Here is a 17,198-nt window from a genome sequence, read left to right on the forward strand (position 1 = left end):
ATGCAATGCAATTCAACCAGAGCACCAGTAGAAAACCCACACTGCACAGGAAGAACATGCAACCTTGCAAAGAAAGGCTCTGCCCAGGACTTTTTCCACAATGAAGCCACAGTGCTCACCACTATAGCATTGCCGGGCCCTGTGTAATCAGGTCATGCAGTCACTCAAGAGGAGTTAATTGAATTTCATTCTTGGATTCTGACCTTCATCGTGCCTCTTTGTTTAATGCATATTCAGCATGCCTTTAGATGTCATTCTTGCAGTATATGGGGGGAGGAGTGCGTGGAAGTGGAAGAAGTCTGTGGGGACAAAACAGGCGATTGCAGCTGAATCAATAAGAGATTCGATCAGTAGAGAAATGCGAGCCTCATCAGACACTGGGCCCACATACTCATTGCGAGAGGTTTCAGGGCTAATTGGAATTAATAGTATTAACCAGGAACTGCTGCTGTTGGCCAATGGCGTCCTCCACCTCCTCATGAATATTAATGAGACGGGCTCGAGGAGCCAGCCCACTGGTGGAGGCTGACAGGAGGGCGGAGTCCGCCGGACTTGCGGCGCGGGGTGGTGCGGAGCCGCGGAGGAGTGTGTCGTGCGTAGGGCGAGATGTTGTTTTGTTGTGGCGATCAGCTGAATGTGGCGTCGCTGTCCGGTCTGACACAACAGTGGGAAGCACCGCGGGCCCCCCCGGCTCTCCCCTCGCACACACACGGCTCCGGAGCGGCCGGATCCGGTGCATCACAATCCAGGAAATGCGGCGGACTTCTGGCTCCTTCGCCACGGGATAAATGGCTGCAGCGCACTGGCTGTAGCGAGCTGGTAAGTGTTGACTCTTTGAATGTTATTGCCGGGGGATCTGTTTGGTTAGTTTCGCTTCAGGTGGTCGGGAGGAAGAGGGCTGACAGTGTGAAGTTGCGAGCAGAGCCCATCTGTATGTACACAAGCCTGGTAGAGTTGACTCGTCTGGGTCGGTGCTGTAAATCATTAAAATTGTGTTGCATGTAGCGGATCGCTGGCAGCAGCCAGTTCGGCGGCGGGGGGGGGTCAGACTTGGTGAAGCACAGCTGACAGCATACGCCTCATCATGCACCTCCATTCACCCCGTCATCCTTAATAACGCACCAGCCGAGGAGAGCAACAGTATAGACCCATTGGCTCTGCGCGCAGAGACTTTACGCAAAAACGTACCATGAAACCTGTTAAGCCACTTGTGATGGGCTGCACCTACACTTGGCAGATATTTAGAGGATGACATCATGCTTTAGTACTCGGTCTGTCCACCTTAATATGATAGATATTTAGAGTTGACCACACATCTATCTATCTATCTATCTATCTATCTATCTATCTATCTATCTATCTATCTATCTATCAGAGGCTTTAAGGCCGTGTAAGGACACTGCTCGGTGTGGATGATGTGAGTGAGACACAGATGTCTCTTCTAAAGCGTCGATCCATCTTCCAAACTGCTTAATCCTGTATAGAAGCTGGAGCGGCTTCCACCTGGCCGTAGGTGAAGGACAAGTAAAGCGCAATCTGGAGTCGCTGCTTAATGACAAATGCACGCTTTTTTCCCCCTGGAATGTTTGAGTAAACTGGAGTACCCAGAGAAAAACCCATGCACAGGGAGAACATGCAAACTCTGCACAGAAAGACCTCCAAGCCTGAGCTCACACCTGGGTTTTTCTCACTGTGAGGCAATAGTGCCAACCTTAGTTCCCTCTAATAGTCTCCATTGTAACTCCTGAAGCTTCACAGAAACATGAATGGTAATCGAAAAGGGAGAGCAATTACAGCTAATGCTGCAGTGTCCTTCACTGTTCCTGGGTTTGTACAGCTCGCAGCACGGAAGTACAGTAAGGTGTCAAACCACGGTGCTGAAGGCAAATAAATGGAGAGAGAGGCCAAGATGCAATTATTTCTTATTGAATCAGCACACAGTGGCAGCCTCACTGTTCCCTACTCGGGCCTGGATCAAGACCACTTGTAGTACGATCTGAAGAAAGGCGCTCGCTCAGCAGGCCCCAAAGCAGAGCTACGCTTCATTTCCCTGCAAGTTTCCAACATTGCTTGACAAAGTAAAACATTTATTTTTTGGGGGGGAAAATAACTGCTCCCACCAAGCGCTGCGGTTTATTATAAAAGTCGTATAACGGGAATAGTTTGATGTTTTCATTTCCTCGTGAGTTGGTTTGAATGTTTAAAAACGGCTTTTTAGGAATAATGGCTTTGTGTTAACGCTGTATTTGAGTGCGCTTGTATCCATGTAAGTGCAGGACCTGTTTTTACTGCAGTCGATCGCGAAGCAGTGCCAGATCATTACACAAAGCTTTGGTATTCTCTATCGTAGCTAGAGAGTTGCGCAATGAGTTCGCGCAGGTACAACAAATGGAATATACAGAATACTGTGAGTCTGTCGACAGGCACACTGATCAGTGGAGATCTGGTTTAGTCAGTGAAATGTGTTGTGTTGTTATGTTGCTCACTGGCACAAAAGGCGATCATAGTGGAAAAATGCCTGCTTTCTGCCAATTAACACCGAACCACTCAAAACTCTGCGTCTTACTCACCTGCCATACCCTTTCCTCTTCTCCTGAACTCACACACTGAGTCAGCCCTGCTGGTGGTGACGTGTTGAATTAAATGGCAGCCAAGGGGGTCGTGTGGAGTTCCCGCTCAGACCTTCAGACAGAAATCCTCCAGTTGAGATCAGGAGGTTTGATAACCGCGGCGACACTGGCGGAGAGGATCAGGAAATCATCTGGAGTTTTCCTACAGTGATAGTGACAGCTTGGTTTGAACCCCCGGTGTGAAATGTGTAGGTGTTATTTTGTCGAAAGAAAGTAAATGAGAGTGTAAATAGGCTGTCTGCTCTGTCTTATGCAGCTTTTACAGATTACACATCAAATGGCATGTATGAGCATGTCTAAGCAGGAGCATGTTTTATTTCCTTTGTGAGTGGGATGCCGTTCTTATCAGTAAAACACACACACGCACACACACACACACACACACACACTGGTGGACACAATCTTTTCATGTGGCTGACGCTGGTCATTAATCCTGTTCTCTGAAGCACCAGAGAAGAATAGACACACTGTAGTGCTGGGCGACCGGACTGAAACAGGAACAAGACCTTGGAAACACAATTGCACAAATACACGGAGCCCAGAAGTGCCTGTCTGGCAACCTTTCAAATGCCCCACTACCCTAATAACTTTATTTCAAGTCATCAGTTGTATTGTAATGTATTCTGAATAGTTTTCAGTTTTTTTTAGCCTCATGGGCCAATGGATCTCCTTTTTTACAAAAAAAATAAAAAATCAATTCGATATGCTTGTGTGGGAATGTGAGAGAGTGTTTTTGTAGGGGCTACAGTTGTCTATCAGTGTCTGGCCTCTAGCCTAGGCCAGTGTGTTGGCTGCCCCTTGAAATGGAGATAAAGTTTCCCTCTGTTTGCCAGTAAGCATAGCTCGTACTGTAATGTGTGTTAGTGTGGCCGCCTGGCCCACTCCCATGTGCGTTTGTGCAGGTTATGTAACGATAAATGTGGACGCGACTTGCAGCTGAGCAGGCGATGCAGGTTTTGTTGGAAGGGGTTGCTCGGTGAAACATTCCCAGAGAAAGAGTTAATCATTGCCTACTTCGGCGCAGCTGGTAGCCAAGAGGAATGCTAAGGGGGTATGCTGTTTGTGATGGCGATCCTCCCTCGGAACAGACCACACGTTTATTACATCACAGCAACTCCCAACGTTTCGCAGAAGCTGTATGAGAATGCAGTTTTAACGAGAATGAAATTTCCTCTGTTGTTCTTCTCTTTATAATCTATGTGTTTTTTTCCCCTTACATCAACACTGGGTTCACTTTCCACTTTCCACAGTGGCCAACCTTGTGCAAGACTTATTGTTATAGGGTGATTCTCAGCTTTTTGCGCTGCACACCACAGGTATGTCTAAAAAAAGGGCTCAGCCAGGACATCACTGGTCAGATGGCTGCTTAACAGAAAAGTAATGACACACAGTTGTAGTTTTTCCAAGTACATTAAAATGAAAGTATTAAATCTCTCAGCTCTTGGAGGTCAGGCACAAAGCTCTCCTTGAAGGTTCTGTGTTGCCTTGAGAGATGCAAGCCGACTGTGTGTTATTGATTGATGATGCAGGCGAGGGATTATGTTTCATGGCCAGACATCTCTACCTCTTCCAAAACTCTCACTTTTCTCTTCCCGGGTCCCAGGATACCCTTCGGACCACACCCCTCGGCACACATCGCATCAGATTGCAATCGCCAGATGTCTCGTCACCAAGCTAATCTGCGTTACTTAACCAACACCTGCAAAGACAACTGGCGTTTTTCTCGGCTTTAACTATCCCTTAATCCTGTTGCTGCACCTTCCATCTGTATTATTTCATGCTCGCGCGGTTATAGTGAATGCTCATGAAGGGAGAAGAAGAGAAGAGTCAGTGCAGGATAATTGTCATTTTAACTAAAGGTGTGTGCTTGAATTGGCTTTCTCCTCTCCTCCTCTCCTCTCCTCTCCTCTCCTTTGTCTCACTGTGTCAGATGTCCTTGTGGTAACTGCAAGTGAGGATTGGAGGGGATTTCTGCTCTGCAGGAGGGTAAGAGGGCTTTGGGGGGAAAATCCTTCCAAACCTGCCGCAGATCTGCCGAGCAAATCAAGTCAGCAGGCGATGCTCCAGGACAATCCTCCCCGTGCCATGTCACTGTCACTGAAGCAGTGATTCCGAACTAACCCCCCCCCCCCCCCCCCCCCGAACCCCACCTCCCCGTCTTTAGCTGCACCATTCCTGTGCAATCTGTGAAGCAGCCTTCAGAAGGGCCCAGATTTGTTTAGTCTCTCCCTGTGCTCTTCTCCGTGTTCAGCCTTGAGGAACTCTCTCTTACCTGGTGCCCCTTCATGCTATGAAGTGTGTTGGCTAGTGGGTAGCGCTTTGCCATGCTCCTATTTTTAAGATTTTGGTCCTATCCGGCACTATGATCCGATAAATCTCGTTTGCCGTTGAGTAAACTGGACATCAAATATTTTTTTTTTGTGTTTGTACTGTGGGTTGCACACATGCATGCTTATTTGTTATCTACCGCCATCTCTGCAGACACACTGCGCCCTAACATTGTCAGGTAAGGTCATATAAAGAACACCTCATTTTAGATGCTGTTAATTATGCAGGAGTGTGGTCGTCTGCCATCACTAGGAAGGTCATTTGCACCTCACCCTATTAAAGGGCGCAAAACTCTACGTATATTGGTTTGTGTGTGTTGTGTCACTAGTAACACTGTTCATTTTTGTTGTTGTGGTTTTGTTGTGAGATTCTATTTGAGGTTAAAACTCTCTTTAAAAGCCTTCTGGTTTTGCAGCCATCAGATGTTATTGCAAATGAAGGTGTATCTATACTTATACTCTACATATATAAATGTTTTTTTACGTACAGCGTTTTAGTCTTTCTGCTGACGCCTCCATATTACGGCCCCTAAGTAGGGGCGTCTGTTTCACGTAATTGAAGGTCAATATTTGCATGAGCATTCCTACAGACAACTTTCCTCGCTCGGTTTAGACGGTGGACAGACTGCCACTGTACTTCAATAAAATCTGAGTGCCTGTCATGTTCTAGTCTTGCAGTGCCAGGCCTGTGTCCTCGCACCAGATATGTGCTGTACCAAAGCAGCGGCTAGATCTTTCATTGCTTACACTTATTACAAGAGACTGAAAAAGGAAAAAAAAAAAAAAAAAAAACCTCAATGTTATGACAGGTTGAATAATGTATGAAGGAATAAACTTTGCAAAGCTCATGGGTTCTTTTGCTTAATGTTGCTGGGAAATAATTTAACCTCAGCAAACATTGGGGAATGTCCCCATTTTGTAGAAAGATTTCAAATAGAACAAACGTTATTGTCATTGTCTTAAAAAAACCCAGAGAGATAACAGAGTTGATTGCACAGAGACCCCGGCTGTTTTTCTGTCTAAATGTGGCCATTTTTAAGAGCGATGTCCTGGGTTTAAAATGTAGTTGGTCAGTGTAAATGTCTTGGATGGGAGGGTCCAGTGGTCTGTTTTATAATGTTCTCTGGAGACACATTTTCCTACACTAACCAAAGCTTTGAAAACAGTGATGTGAGGCTTCTGTGCTTTTGTACGAATTAACCTGCTGAGCGTTTGGATCACATCTACAAGAAAGTTTAGTTCTTCCAAACCAGTTTATAGTAGAATATGTGCAGTTTTTGTAATGCAGTTTTTATTTGAGTAACACTTTGAAAGGACTTTTTTTTTTTTTTTTTAAATGTTGTGTACTTTTGGTCATTCACATAACGATTTATGGCCCCCGGCCTTGTTCTCCCCGTGTGGGCGTGGGTTTCTTTTGTGGGTACTCCGCTTTCCTCCCACAGTCCAATGACATGTATGTGACGTCAACTGGTGACACTAAATTGCCCCACGGTGTGAATGTGATTGTGTGTGGTTGTTTGTCTGTCTATATGTGTTTGACCTGTTACAGACTGGCTACCTGTCCAGGATGTATCCTGTCCTCGCCCACACTATGCTGGGATCTGCTCCAGCGCCCCGCGACTCTCAACAGGATAAGCTGGATAGAAGGTGGATGGATAGATGGATGGAGTTGCTGAGGCACCCACAGTGGTGACCCATCAGCAGTTGTATTCAAACAAGAAACTCCTTGTTAAAAGCTGTCTTTCCTTATAGCTTTAAGAAAACACTGGCCCATACACACAACCATTTTTTTTTTTTTTTATACAAGACAAAATTGACTTGCAGATCTATATTTCAGGGATCCATCAAGATCCGTTTTTTTGGGCTAAATCTGTGATTTAAAGATGTGCTGCCTTTTGTTCTGGCATACTAACCAGTTTGTTCACATCCCGATTGTCTACCTGCTCATAGTTTAGACTTGGCTTGGTTTATTTTTAGGAACTCACCACGGCAGTGCAGCTCTCTGTTAAAGCTGTAGGCCGTGACAGAGATTACTCTCCTGCTGTTTTTTCTCGTAGAGTAAATCTAACTCTTTTCTTTACTCTGGGTTCAAGGACAAAATCGTATTTGCCTCTTAAGTCATTGTGAAATACCTTGTAATCTTTGATGGGCCGTCGTCCTCGCCATCAAACTCCAGGCAGGTGAATCATCTCCACGATGCAGTAAACGAATCTCATGTCACATTTGTTTCACTGTCGGAGTGGATTAACAGGAAACGAAGAAAAGTTAAGAAAACTGAGCTGCTTCAGAATCAAAGATGGTATGCAATTTGTTCATATAGGTGTTGCACGCACGCACGCACGCACACCGCAGACAGCCTATGCCACGCCTCAAGAAACTTCTTCACCCCAGGAGAGAGGATCCGGCCTCCAGCCTCTTGCCAGCGCAAAACCCCAGAGCTGCTGACACAGACTCACCCAGCGTAATTGAGAAAACAAACAGCTGATGAAAAAAGGCATGTGCCACTCATCAGAGGGCTACATGTTTATCTTTGGCTGCTGGCTGTTGAAGCCAAGGATTTCATCACCCTCAGGGGGTCAGAGATGGACGAGATGCGGTGGATCACGGCTGAAGTTGAAATAAAAAAAAAGCAGCAGCCCAGTATATAGATGAGGCTCACGCTTGAAAATCCCACACATTAGATTTATCTATCCATGTATTTACAATACATACCCTTTTATCTCATGCAGGGTAGAAGGATTTGCGGCCCGTATTCAGCGGGAGGCACATAACAGAAAAATTAGATTAACTGGGTATTATAAATCATCTTGTAATTTAGGATTTGTAGCCCTAACAAAGGCTGAGGACTGAGAAAGACATGTGAGCACACGTTTTAGGGGACGAGAAGGGGAGTGCTGTCGGAGGCTGTTTCTCACAGTCACCTCAGTCTGAGGTGTTACAATGTTTTTTGATTATGTAATGCTTCTGTCCTTAACAACCTCAGTCAGCAGTCCCCTTGTTGGCACCCAGGTAGTCCCCCACCACCTTTCTTCTCTCCCGCTCTGCACTGTCAGCACAGGAGAGAGCAGCCCCAGCTAAGTCATCGCAGACCTTGATTTTTCATCAACACTCTGCTAATATGTTTAATGGCACTCCTCTGTCCTTTGAGGGCAGGCCTCCCTCCACATCACCTGATTGGCAGGCTTCTGGGCTAGTGAAGGGGCGAAAGGACGGGAACAAGGACAGGTTATATAGGTAGATGCATGGTGCTTCTGGATGCCATATTTCACTCTTGACACTCTCTCCCACAGGGAGACCAAGCTGAAGAGCCTCAGGGATCTCCTCCCTGATCTTCTTTTCTGATTGTTCTCCTCTTCTGTCTCCCTCTTTTATCTTTTTTAAGTTTACAGCCTGTGATGTAGGTGGGTTCAGCCAAGAAAGTGATTTGAATGCTTTGTGAGTACAGTGGTTGGTGTGACTGGGCTACATTCTCACTCGCTGCCCCTTGAGTAGGGTGTTCATTATGACGGGAGTGCCTAAATTACATGGAAGAGGGGGAGCCCCCCCCGTGAGAATCTGGAAGCGAGGACAGAGTTTGGAGGACAGTCTTGTTGCGGGGATGGGAAAACAAACCCGTTTGTCAATGCAAAATGTTTTAAAAGTGGGTTTATTACAAAAAAAAAAAAAAAAGTGTAATTCTTGGAGTAACTTCTTCAGCTGGAGTCCATGATAGATTATTTTCTTTGTACTGATGAAAGCATACTGATCCTTTGTCTGTAAGATGGATGTTTTCACTGGTCTTTTGAGAGCAAGCTGTCCCAGTTGCTAGTCCAGCAACAATATTTCCTTCATTTGTCATACTTTGGTGTTTTGACTTGCACGAATGCACTTCTCATTATCACCATCACAGACATACAAGTCAGAGGTTGCGTGTTATTTGTGTTGACCAAGTTGAACTCTTGCTTTTTCTTTTGTTGCAATAGGTTCGCCTCTCATTTCTCACGAAGTGAATTCGCCTAACTCGGAGGCTGCCGCTTCCTTTGTGGGAAGTATCAGAGTTTTAGGCCATCAATCTATGTAATGCACTGTTTATTGCTTTTCTGTGTAACTACAGTGTTATCAGATTATCCATGGTGCAGTTTTTCATTGTGAACGGTGTGCTACATTGAATCGCTCCTCTTATTTGCCAAGTTTTCACTTCTTTGAATGTATGTTGTCAAACAGTCATGTCCTTATAAGTTATCTTTGTAAATCAGCCTGGTGGTGACTCTTTCATGCATTTCCATATGGCCTGTTTGATGTTGTTCCATTTTATTCATGGTGGGCAATCCATCTAAAGAGGATGGCTTTGTCCTCTCAGTGAGTCTGAATGAATTTGGGTCTGTAGTTGTATTTGGTCTCGGTGACAATCACTGTTGGTATGATTGGGTCTTGCTTCAATAGCGAAATGCATGCAATTAGTGTTTTAACATCAGATAATGAGCACAGGCCACATGGTGGTGTGTTGATCAGCACTCCTGCCTCACACCATTAATATCTCTGTTTCAACTCTTATTTCGACATTAGGGCCCGTTCGCTGTGGCGTTTGCATATTCTCCAGGTACAGCAGTTTTCTACTGCTCTCTAAAGATATGCATATTGTATGAATTGGTGTATTGGTTTGGAAAGTAGTTTTTGAATATTTGTATGTCAACCAGTTTTATTGGTACCATTGAATGAAACAAGCTTTTGGTTTATACCAATTTAACACTTTAACTTCTAAAAATGTTACACTGATATTTGATTATAGGCCAGACCTGTCAAATTTAATTTCATCCAACAGAACAGATATTAGGAGTTGTATCAGCTTTTGTAATTCAGGTATATGATGATGGAAATGCAGGAAGTCGCGTTACATAACGTGACTCGGTCCTTATATATATACTCATATATATATATATATATATATATAAGTCTTTGTCTCCATCTTTAAAACCACAAAGCCCAGCTGGTGAGGTGGCTGTTCACTTCTTTCACTCTGTTGCATTGTTTGGATATTGTTTCATCAGTGATGAAACTTATTCCACTTGCAAGTCTCCAGATTAGATATTCTCTGTTGGTAGATTAGATTTGTGTTCTCGGTCTCGCTGGTCACTGGAGGACACATTATGTCATTTGTTTGAATTACGTAGGTTCAGGTTTATGACTTAGTCAGTTTTTTTGTGGTTTCCAAACACGTTTTTATCTTTTGTAGAAAGAAGTAGTTGAAGTTTATATTTCAGGAAGTAGCTGAAGTAGTTGTACTGGTGGAGCTTGGCTGTTATTTTAATGAAAAAAATAAAAATTGTTACCAGATTATATTAGAGTCCAACACGTTTTAATTATTTAACTATTATATGGATGCTTGGAGATACTTTTTCCACAAATATTCCAGTACAAATGGAATGATTTAAAATTCAAGGTCACTTTGACCTCAATAACATGTTATGTGGTATTCATTTAGGAACCAGATCTTATCAATCACAATCAGTTTTATTGCTACTGACTTCAAGCATTTCTTTTTCTTATGATACTTTGGAGAGACTTCAAAACAGATTATCAACTTTTTCTTTATCCCAACAAGAGAAACTTGTTGATGAAGATAATATCAAAGTCTTGTTGTGACAAAAATACAAAGAAATCAGGTGTCTGGTGAAATCAAAATAGTACCTGCTTTTCACCTTGTCCCAAGTTAAGTTTTCTTACAGTCATATTTAGATATTGAAAAACACTTTCATTCAAAGCAGTTTTAACCTGATATACAGTAAATGATGTTGCTTTTGTCTTGTGTTTTTAAAGAGATGAATAAAAGAGTTTCACTCTCCAGGCACATCTGGATCATTGAATTGAAGGCTGTGAATCCAGAGGCAGAAAACAGTTGAAATTCCATCAACAGAAATAAAATGTTGTCAGAAAAGCTGCCCTGGGGTGCATAAAAAAGACACTACTGCTCAGGCTGTATGTTTGTGAAACAAATGCTCACCAGCGGAGAAATAAAACCGGGGCAGTTTGCTGTCACATTTGACATCAAACCTCAGATTGATGAGACATATAGTCTGGCTTTGTTTTTTTGTTTTGTTATTTTTATCTTTCTGTGCTTTAGAGAAGTGCGGGTTGTCGGTCACCCCTTTGTTCTTCAACAACCAGCAGGCAGCGACATAAAATCTGCACAAACATGAATAAACAGTGTGGGCAGCAGGAACATAATCCGAGTGAGTTGTATTCCGCTTAATACATTTACTTTAACATGTTCATTAGATAATTGGTAAGTTTTTTTTATTCCTCCAATGTAGGTGTAGTGAACTGAGCAGGTCAACTGTTTCTGGTCACGCTACTTTGCAAACCTAGTTTTCTAAAGTGTATCTTCAAATATTACCAAGCATTAAATGTTTTGGCAGATTGCAACACAGTGAAGATGCCTTGATGCACCACAGAGGTGTTTTATACAGCCCGTGTTTAGTTTGTGGAACTAACCTAATGGTGTGACCAATTTCACTAACATCCAAAACCACCACTGCTCCTATATGAAAGGCTTATTCTGAATTCAAAGAAGAAAACAAGTCTTACACGTGGGTGATTGTGCAGTATTAAATCCATGGTCATTAAGTGTTTAATTTTTTATAAATGAATCCCTCTGAATTCTACACACTGATTTATCGTGTGGATATTTGACTGGTGTCATCTTTCTCTTTAATGCTCCGCTGAAAGAGGAATAAATTAGTTACTTAGAAATTTATTTATGTCAACAAACTTGTGTCTAATACACTCGTCTTCGACATTTGAACCTCCTCATTTGCTGCAGTTTTCCTCTGCCGTCATTACAGTTTGTGCTGCATCATATCTTCACTGCCACCCAGCCCACCACCAGCGGTGTCAAGGCCGTGTTCATTGCACCCTGGGAGCCATCTCCAATTGGTTGCTATTTATAGGTCTCTATCTCTAAACATCTATGTAATGTACAAGGTTGAAACAGAATCTGCATTCTTGGTAAAGTCTGTCTTCCCTGTTAGTGTAAAAGGAAAAGGCTCCATTTCTAGAGGTGTATACTTTTGCTTACACTCGCAGATAATCATTCTATAAAGTTTCTTAGAATTCCTTTATTCAAATGTCCTCAGAATACTTCCCCCCTCTTCTTTTTCCTCACTGTCTATGCTGTGCATTCCTCTGTGACTGTCTACATTTAAATGATCAGATACTGGAGGTCGAGCTTTACTTCATGCTTCATCATTTTCAGTAACCAGAACAACACTCAGCTCTTTCCCTCGAATAACAATGATGTGTGGGAGTCGAAGTGCCATAAATAACTGAGCAACATTTTAAAATATCGTCCTCATTATGGTTACTTATTGGGAGGTAGAGCAAACCTTTCATTGGTTATTTTACGGTCCGTTCCAATTGAAGCCATCAAATCAGAATTTATCAGAGGGTTTCTCCTCTGTAGCTGCTGATCTGCTTCACTAAGCAAGTACTCGATACCCACCCTGCACTCCCGAGGTGTGCTACTCGTGTACAGTACCTGAGGTCCCTGCGAGATTGCAACGTTATCCAGTGACTTGGCCGGACAGAAAGCTCTTACAGTAAACATTCCCACTGGGGAAACATTCTCAGAGGTAACTAATGACCCAATGTGTGTGTACGGACCCAGAGAACCCGGCGAAGCCCAGCTTACAACATGTTCTGAGACAGTGCTTCAACCTGTATTGGATGACAAATCAGCGGCGCATACCAAGACAAGAACTAACAGAAAATCAATGTAACCAACCACCTATCCTACATCAATAAAGTGTCTCATTTGCTCTCCGCGAGCCTGTTCGGCGCACTGGCCTCCACTCCGTCTTGTTCCTGCCCTGTCCTTTCTCTTACTCACTCCAGGTTTCTTCGAAAGTGCATGGCAGCATCTCTATTTTAAGGACGTCTTTGTTGCTCTGTTGCTTTGTATTCAAATGATGAGGCTCGGAGGCAGGAGGACGCTGCTCTGAAGATGAGTGGATCATGAGGAATGAGAGAGAGGTGGCGAGTTGACTTGTGTGGAGTCAGGTTTCTCCAACACCAGATCTTTTATGAGGCGCTGACAGCTGGAGGAATGCTTCACTAATTCCCCTAACATGGGTCACACGACCTCCGTGTCTGGTTACTTTCCAGAGAAATTTGAACAGTTTGGGTGGCCAGGAGAGAGAAAAATGGTACATCGATACTTAAGTGCCCCATATATACGATCTCTGGCCTGTGACTGTATTGTGGGACCGGGCAGTGGCCTTCCCGAGTGGCTAGACGAGCCTGTACGTCCCGGCAATGATGTGAGCAGCCGGTGACACATTTCTGTCTGGTAATGCCAAATGGGCCCGTTGGTTTGTGGTAGATCAGGCCATATTTCTAAAAAGACATTCACTGCGGATGATTTTAATCCAAGGATCTTTTTCTTTTTTCTTTTTTTTTTTTTAAATTGCAGAAACACTCCAGAATTCATTCAAAGGAAGCATTCATCTACTAAGTTCTAGTTCAAGTGTAGAACACCAAGGTCTATTTGCTCCTCTCTTGCGATTTGGAAATGCACCTGTTACTTTACATGTAACGACAACGGAGAAGGTAACGTTTGGTGGACTGTAATATTGGATGGTCGGTTAATGGAGACGTTTGATGCAGAGATAATGAACCTATGTACCTTAAAGCTTCTGCCCAGATATGAAAGCAAAGCATACAAATCGAAAGCCAAACTTCCTGTTGTTGTTGTTATCTTCAACTATTCCAGAGAAACAGAAAACCCTCCAGTAGGTGCATGCAGTAATCAGCCTTCTGTGCAGTCTATGGCTGACATGTGTTTGTTTTTCCTGCAGATTCAGCGTTTAAAAGCTCCCCACAAACACACAGATTTATCCAGTCACTGTTGGAGTTTTTTTTTTTTTTTTTTCTTGTCTTGATTGCTGTGTGTGATTGATGAGCAGCTTTTTTCTGCCCTGGAGCTGCAATCTCAAGATATAGAGACTGAACATTGCTCACACATTTCAGACCCTTTTAAAAGATGTTTTCAGACGCCAGAGCGAGTAACTATTGTCGCCATGCAGCGAAGACATGAAATGACCATATACAAGAGCCTTCTGTCTCACCGTCTCTGCCTTTCTCCTACGCATTTGCACATGCTGTTTTTCTCCTGCATCTTGTTATTCTCCGTCTCGCGCCCTTTCCTTCTCCCTCTGTGACACACGCACTTGCACACATTTCCACTTCCAGAGAAACAAACACATAAGCAGACGGGCTGTGGCACATGGTGTTTGCATATAAGTGCATTGGGTTTGAAGGGCGACTGACGAGGTGTTGATGCGTCAGGAGAGTCTCCGCTGACAGCCCACTAATGCAGCATGGCACCAAGCAGAATGGGCAGCGGGGGCTCGCAGCAGAGGAGGGCGAGTAAACTGTAAACTGACACTTAGCCTGAATGGAGTTGTTTGTCACTGTGGGTAGCAATTACTTGAACTGGCCGGTCTTTGAGTAAACTCCCTGATCAGAAGGATGCCCCTTTGCCAAACCTGGGAGAGGACGGCAGGATGCAGGACAGTGCGAGACGTTCTGCGGCCCAGTCCTTGTGTTTGAACCCACTCAGGCTGAGCGTCCACCTGTTGACTCTTCCCTCATGCCTGTGTTTGTGCAGGCAGCACTAAAAGCACAAGCAGCTTCAGCCTAACGGCTTGAATTAACATCGTCGCGGCATACGGAGATGTGCAGATAAGGCATGGCGCCAGGTCATGCACGGAGTTGGGCAGCGTTGGCGTGTACCTGTTGCAGCTTCACATAGGATTCAGTAATGCCAAAAAGACCAGCACAGACTTTCCCAACATACAAGTTAATTATTTTCATATGAAACAGAAAATATTAGCAAAGCTCCCCCCAAAAAACTCCAAGCACTTAGGTGGCTGCTGTCGGAAAATCAGAAAGGACTTTCTGTTTATACATACACATTTGTCATCAAACAGCATGTTGTGGAATTTTTCTAAAAATAGCTCCAAAAAATGAAGGAAAATGGCAAATGTTCATTGTTATATATTCCTAAAACCTTTACACCTTTCAGAAAATTCCAAACTTCAACACATCACTAAAAAGATAATTGCTTCATCGCATAGTTTTTATTCATATGTATAAAGATAAGGAGTTTCAAGGCTTTTTTGGAAACTTAAATTACAATAGTTTTGACTATGTGATCCTGTGATTTAAAGAGAACCTGTTTTGGGTTAGAGTTTTTTTTTTTAAATGACTTTTAAGCTTATATTATGGAGAATAAAACAAAAATGTTGCAAATTTTTCAGTTTGTGTAATTATTTTTAAAAAAGTCCATTGTTTTAACGGTTTTTTTTCCTAATGCAAGGTGAAAAGTAAAAATATTTCCAAAATAAAAAGGGAAATATTATGTAGGTTTCAAACAGCAGCTGTAGATTTTGTCTTCTTGATTCAATTAATCGAAGAGCTTTGTGTCATCCCAGGTTTGCCTTTAAAAAATAAATAAATTAATTTAAAAAAATCGCACCATGCCAGAGATGCCAGAGGGCGAGTGTGAGGCAGCTGACTGTGGAAGCCGGGGACGGCGATCTGCATGGGAGGATGTGCACTGCGTTCTTAACATCCACGCATCAGTGAAACTTGTGGGCATGGAGAGGTTAGCTTCTGAAAATGTCAGTTCCTCTTTCTATATTTATCCACTCTCCGCCCATGCTTTGTCACTCTTTCATTTCAGTGGCACGCCACTCATGCTGCAGTGTGATGGCGGCTGCAGTTTGAAGGCAGGTGACGTTTGTTTGGCAGAGAAACTCCCTGCAATGTTTGACACTTTTTTTTTTTTAATGTTTCTAATCCAGTTGTTTCCTTTCAAATGGCCATTTTGCCTACAAAGTATAATTCTGCTCCGTTCTAAAAGATGTACACTGTTGACTGTAGCTGTAATAGCAGGGTTTAACACAAGCATCACAAATTGTTAATGATAGATGACCTCTATTTATGGTGTCTTTTACTCTTCAGGGACTTCACTCAGATCCAGGATACTTTTCATAATCACTACCCGTAGCAACCCTGGAGCCATGTTTTCCGACGAGCCTTTCTTATAATATAAAGTTTACTTTGGAGTGTATAGAGACAGTGATGCTTATTGATGCTTCAGCACCGTGGAAAAATAAAATATAATGACTGTGTTATGGGAAAAAGCAGCTACAAAGGGAGAATTGTGCACCCCCCCCCCCCCCCCCTTCCCCCCCAAACAATGTGAGGAATGAACTGAGGGAAAAAACAACGAAACTCTTCAAGCAATATAAAGTGGAGATGCTGAATGAAACGGAGCGCTGTGGGTCTTTTGATGTTTAACAGTATTGGATATCATATCTGCTGAGGGAAAGTATCGATTGGCATTAACAAAAGACCAGCAAGCTAAAACTCCATTAGCAGGCTGGCTGGTTGCACGTTTGAGACCACCCATCACATGCTCGTGCTTTTTATGCTTCACTAAGTTCATTTGTTGTGCAAAGATACAGCTGTTGAATCTCAAAACTTTTTGAATGTCGACCCATTTTTGGGTGTGGGAGAGAATATTAAAGAGTGTTGCGCAGAAAGTCGCAACGTTGGCTTTAGTTTTTTTATACTGGCTTATACTTTAATGATAGGTCGATTTAACCGTAAGTCAGTAGATTGAGGCAATTTCTACCTCCTATGAGCATTTTTTTTTTTTTACTGTTGGAAAAGGACTAAATTGGAGTTCTCATTTAAGGCAGAAGCCCACTCCAGAGGATGCACGAGTTGGATGGTTGAACGGGGTCTGCAGGTCTATCTGCTCACTCTGCTCCGACGATCCCCGTGACTTTAAAAACTACATTGAAACTCTTCACATTGTAGCTTCGAAAGAAAATAATGAGTCCCACACACCTCAGTTAATGTTGGCATTTTGACCTTCGTGTGCAACTGTCAATAACCAGCTGTATGCAATTTTGCTACAAGTCATATGAACTCGTTCCCATTTGAGCACCAGTCGGCTTTTTGTTATTCCACATCTGACGTTTGCCGCCTTTAATTTTTTTTTCTATTCTTTCCTCAATCACTATTTTACTTACTAAATGGACTTAAATTAATTTATGTAACTTTTGGTTTATTGTATTTTAATGGTTTTAAACAGACTTTTTTTTTTATAAAAAAAAAATATATATATTCACAAGAAGCAAAAGAAGTCCTGTTTGTTGCTCTATTTTTTCAATCACTACATGACATAATGCAT

The 17,198-nt window shown here is 43.0% G+C and overlaps 1 protein-coding gene across 2 annotated transcripts in view; it reads left to right on the plus strand.

Moving 5' to 3' along the window:
• Positions 1 to 587: 587 nt before the first annotated feature.
• The window catches only part of hivep3b (HIVEP zinc finger 3b), a 38,511-nt gene continuing 21,900 nt past the window's right edge, over positions 588 to 17,198 (plus strand). The window contains exon 1 of one of the 2 annotated variants that reach the window (XM_080471583.1): positions 588 to 819. The gene's annotated coding sequence lies outside the window, so the exon portion shown is untranslated. The remainder of the gene's footprint in view (positions 820 to 17,198) is intronic. The other variant, XM_080471582.1, reaches the window with a different exon arrangement.

This window comes from Lipophrys pholis (assembly GCF_963383615.2).
Source record: "Lipophrys pholis genome assembly, chromosome: 9".
Classification (NCBI taxonomy): domain Eukaryota; kingdom Metazoa; phylum Chordata; class Actinopteri; order Blenniiformes; family Blenniidae; genus Lipophrys; species Lipophrys pholis.